The 5447-nt window shown below is 41.2% G+C and overlaps 1 long non-coding RNA gene across 1 annotated transcript; it reads right to left on the bottom strand.

Annotated features, from left to right (window-relative positions):
• Nucleotides 1-250: 250 nt before the first annotated feature.
• On the bottom strand, nucleotides 251-3717 carry LOC128520027 (uncharacterized). Its single transcript, XR_008357903.1, has 5 exons — nucleotides 3599-3717; nucleotides 3430-3467; nucleotides 3227-3249; nucleotides 469-540; nucleotides 251-326 (listed from the first exon to the last, which is right to left on the bottom strand). It is a non-coding gene; the product is annotated as an uncharacterized LOC128520027 (long non-coding RNA).
• Between the last annotated feature and the right edge of the window lie 1730 nt (nucleotides 3718-5447).

Below are 5447 nucleotides of genomic sequence, written 5' to 3'. Positions count from 1 at the left end.
TTCCTTTATTTGTCCAACAGTGGGGAAATTTACAGCAGCAAAGAACAATGTGCAAACATAAAGTAGTGTTTAATGATAATGCATTCATTGTTCCGTGTAAAAAGACAAAAATAGAAAAATAGACATAATTAAAAATAAATAAATTATTTATACACAGTACAAAGGAAGAAAAAAAAAAACAATACCATACAGTATTTACACTTTCAATCAAATCAAATTGCACTAGCTTTAATTGATGTAAAGCTGCTTACCTCATTATCCTCAAACAGGTGTATACGTCCCAAACCTGGACAGATATCTGCTCATCAGTTTTCATATATTGGTTCCTAGATAATGAGAAAACGAGAACTAATAGAATCGAAATGACTGTATTTGACAAAGTGTTAGTATAGCAATAGCTAACTTTATCAACATTGGGCTGAGATTAAACTAAAATTGGATTGCAAATAAACTAAATAGACTGCTTACATCATCAGGTTGAGCGGTGTGACCCATCTGGGTGTCCGTTCTACTCATAGTCATATTTACATAGTGTGAATCCTAATAATAAAATAAAGTGAATTGGTTAGTAATCAACACATTAGGGAATACATCCAATAAACTGCATTAAAAATGATGAATGCATCATTATGACTGATTAGCTGACTATTAGTTAGACTAATTATGGTAATTAGAACTTCTGCATGCTGTAGGGGAAATATAAAATTCTAAGGTAAATATCTCATTGTGTAGCAATAGTATAGAATAACTACAGTATGTCTTTCTGGGAAGAATTATGTAAATTCAATGAAAAAAGTGGGTCTTACTGAGAAGAGAGCAACTGTCTGCTGAAAATCACATTCAACCCACTTACAGAAGTACTTTCACCCAGAATCTGGTAACATTATGTTATCTTAAAAACACTTTGACATTGATACATCAGTGCAGAAGGGTGGCATTTCAGGTATGCCTGGCTGTGTGGAGCATACCGGTATAGTGACTATTGCCAGAGAGAACAAAGGCAACCTGTCAGTGTTATGGCTTTACCTAGCAAATAGCTCCATTCCACATAAGTTAGTCCAGCTTACTCTGATAAAGCATCATGTTCCAAACAGGTGCAGAGACCTCATATTTGACTACTATAACAACTTTAGGATGAGTGTCTCTTCTGGAACAACTACATCAGCTTGGCATAGGGTGGAGATAGGTATCTCTGTGACGCTGTTCTCCCTGGCCATGAATATGCTCACCAAGTCCGCTGAGCCAGAGTGCAGAGGGCCCCGAATGAATTCTGGACAATGGCAGCCATTTACCAGGGCGTTCACAGATGACTTAACAGTTACAACAGAAGCAGCGCCAAGCTGGCGTTGGATTCTGAAGGGACTTAAGAATCTAATGGAATGGGCCCGGATGCATTTCAAACCTTCCAAATTAAGATCTATGGTGCTAAAGAAAGGCAAGGTGGAGGAGAAGTTCTGGTTTTACATTTCACGTACAGCCATACCATTAATCTCAGAGAAGCCAGTCAAGAGCTTGGGCAAGGTTTTTGACAGCTCTCTGAGAGATTTATCATCTATCGAGTTAACTTGTGCTGAGTTGGATGACTGGATAAAATCTGTGGATAAGTATGGTCTACCTGGAAAGTTCAAAGCCTTGTTCTACCAGCATGGCATCCTTCCTAGAATCCTGTGGCCCCTCCTTATCTATGCTGTCCCAATCTCTATTGTTGAGATCTTAGAGAGGACAGTCAGCAACCACCTTCGGAGTTGGCTTGGGTTACCAAAAAGCCTGAGAAGCATCGCACTTTATGGGCGCAACAACATACTGCAGTACAAGCGTTGCCGTACGGGGACCCTAGTGATCCAAAGGTGGCTGAAGCTGGGAATCAAGTGAAGACAGGCAGGAAGTGGAGGGCAGAGGAGGCGGTTTAGGAGGCTGAGGCAAGGCTGCAGCATAGGAGCATGGTGGGAGTGGTCTCAAAAGAAAGAGCCGGCTTAGGAACCTTTCTAAGTTCTCGAATAAACATCAGAGGGAAGGGGAGGTGGCGCCTTGTTCAAGAGGAGGTAAGAGCAGCAGTGGAGGAGACGAGATCTTGCAAGGCTGTGTGACTAAGCCTACAAGGGGCCTGGACAAGATGGGAAAATGCAGTGGAGAGAAAAGTGAACTGGACTGAGATCTGGAAAGCGGAGTCTCACCGCATTAAATTTTTTATTCAGGCAGTGTATGATGTGCTTTCAAACCCATCTAACCTACACACATGGTGCATAGCAGAAACACCAGCATTCCCATTGTGTTCCAAGAGAGGCACCCTAGAGCACATCCTCAGCTGCTGCAGTATGGCACTCGGAGAAGGACGATACCGGTGGAGACATGACTAAGTCCTTAAGACTATCGCTGAAGTTATCAGCACGGGACTGGTGTGGGCAAAGCAGTTTTGTGCCTCCAAGAAAACAATCGCCTTTGTTAGAGCCGGGGAGCAGGTAGCCTAAGACAAAAGAACTACAGCAGGGATTCTGACCTCAGCTAGAGATTGGCAGCTTTTGGTGGACCTTGAACAACAACTGAAGTCCCCCAGCCACATTGCTGTCACCACCCTTCGACCAGACATGGTACTTGTGTCTGAGGCTACTAAGCAAGTTGTGTTGTTGGAGCTTACAGTCCCATGGGAAGATCGCTTGGATGAAGCCTTTGAGAGGAAGCTCACCAAGTACGCGGGACTGGTCAGTGACTGTCAGCAGGCTGGGTGGAGAGCGAAGTGCCTTCCAGTAGAGGTTGGATGCAGAGGTTTTGCAACCCATTCCTTAGCCCAAGCCCTAAGCAGTTTAGGCATCATTGGAGAGCGAAAGAGGAGAGCTATCTGCAGTACCAACGAAGCGGCAGAGAGGGCCTCAAGATGGCTGTGGCTTAAGTGAGGCCAACCATGGAGTCGTGGTAGCTAGTTAGCCATCCGGACACAAGCTGGGGTCTGATCAACCCCAGCTGGGTGATCTGGTTGAGGGTGTAAGATGTTAAAAAAAACATGCCTATATATACCCCACACCCATGTTTTATCAGTACAGAATGACCTTAAGTGTGATATTGCTTAAATATATTAGTTGTTTATGTTTTTTTTTCATTCATCAGGAAACCACTAAAGGTCGTTTTTAGTCACATTCTCTTCTTTTGATTTTGTTCAATTCATATTTTTTTAAAATAAAAAACATTATTATAATTATGTTTATTTATTATCATAAAGAACAGGACTTACTTGTTGTTGTGCATTGTGTGTTGCTTTATAGGAAAGAATAAAGACAAATTAACCAGAAGCTTGTAATACAATTTGGTGTATGAGATAACAAAATATCCCAGATGTGTCATTATACTGTCTCATCCTACTTACTTGTTATTATTCTCATATAGACAATATTAACAATGATGTCAGTATATTTTTTAAGCGATCCTCACACATACCTTTATTTTGCAGATTCCCGCTAGACTTTGTTTTTGGCCTAAATGACAGTAAAATGTATTAATAAATACTACTTATTTATATATTATTATATTATATTTATTTTGTATTATTATTTTAAGTAATACGTATATAAAACAGTAAGTAAATGAGAAATTAATGTTTACTTACATCTCTTTTGCTTTCATAAAATAGAAAATTAAACCAGCAGTTCCAGCGAGACCTAATAAAACTCCAATCACAATCCCAGCTACAGCTCCTGCAGACAGGGAATCCCCATTTCTACTTGCAGTTCCTTTTTCTGTTAGAAAATAAAAATACAAAAACCAGCAGATCATCCTTTTACAGCTAAAGAACAGGCTTGATATTTGGTAGCTTTAGTCGATTTTAAGATTTCCTCAAAATATTCTATTCACTTCAATTTTATTTGTATAGTGCTTTTATAAAAAAAAAAAGCACTTGTCACAAAGCAGCTTTACAGAATCACTCTCACTCACTTTGTCACTCATCTTCTATACCGCTTTATCCTGTATTTAGGGTCACGGGGACCTGGAGCCTATCCCAGGAGGCTTAGGGCACGAGGCAGGGTACACCCTGGACAGGGTGCCAATCCATTGCAGGGCACACACACACACTACGGGCAATTTGGGATCGCCAATTAGCCTAACCTGCATATCCTTGGACTATGGAAAGAAACCGGAGAACCCGGAGGAAACCCACCAAGCACAGAGATAACTTGCAAACTTTATGCATACTAAGCCTGGCCAGGAATCGAACCCGGACCCTGGAGGTGCAAAGCGACAGTGCTAACCACTACACCGCCTTTCAAAAGAATGGAAATGAGTATGGAATGTGTGAGAAAAATGATCAGTTTTTCCTCATGAGCAAGCCAAAGGCAACAGTGGCAAGGAAACCCTCCCTGAGATTTCAATAGGAAGAGGAAACAGCCTCAACAGGAAACCCATCCTCATTTGGGTGATAATAGATATCAGGAATTGTTTTGCAGTCACGCTGTGAGTTAGGCAGCTGGAAGTTCAGTAGAACAGTGTAGGGAATATTTGATTTTTAGTATGTTTCATTGTATTCTGTGTGCATGAGAACAGAGTGACTTTCTTCCTGTTCTCACGACATAAGCTGTGCTTTCAATAAACACATCCTATGGAAGTTTATGTCAAAGGTCGTAAAACTGTTAAACGCTCGTAAATGTAGAGCTACTCCTAAATTTATGTTCTTCCTTACCTTATCTGTTAAAAGCATTCCAGACTGGATGTAAACACTCCTGCATCCACCTTTTCTTTGGTTCTTTGTGTGTGTGCCTATATATACTCCTGTCTCCCACAATAAACTTTGAACGTCTCACTGAGCACTGACTTGTGTGTATCATTGAGGGGTTCCCTGGATCCAGGCGGGACAAGCAGAATACAGGCTGAGCACTGAGTAGACAAAAGGAGGTCTACCAAAATTCAAGAAATACTTACAATTTGGGGGCTCTGTCCGGGATACCTCTAATCAGGTGAGTGCTGCTTTTAAATTTTTTTCTCTATAAGCATAGAGCAAGCACGCTCCCTGGTTTTTGGTATCTGGACCATATACAGTACGGGGGAGGATTGTCTTGGGGCTTTTACGCCTGTTTAGCGCGCGCTCGCTTCTGAAAGGTTCCTTGAACTGAAGCATAGTGTGGAAGCTGTATTCTGTTGCCCGCTCTTTGTTATTGTCTTTGTTGAGCTCTTTGTTGTTGTCTTTGTTAAAGTATTGTGTGTTGTTTGTTGAAGATATTGGTTTTTTCTGTCGCGGGTTTATTCACATTTATAAAATGGGTAATAAGAACACAACTACTTATCCAAAGCCGGACCCAGAAGAGGTTCCGCGTGACTGGATGAATAGGTGTGGACTTACTTACTTTACCACACCTTGGCTTGATAATTTATCAGGGTGGACTGAACCACAATCTCAATTTTTAACCTATCCACGAGGAGGTACTTTTAAGCCTGAATATCTAGCCTCTGCTTACTCTCAGATA

The sequence above is a fragment of the Clarias gariepinus genome, chromosome 4 (genome assembly GCF_024256425.1).
Source record: "Clarias gariepinus isolate MV-2021 ecotype Netherlands chromosome 4, CGAR_prim_01v2, whole genome shotgun sequence".
NCBI lineage: Eukaryota > Metazoa > Chordata > Actinopteri > Siluriformes > Clariidae > Clarias > Clarias gariepinus.
This window is presented reverse-complemented; position numbering and strand designations above follow the sequence as displayed.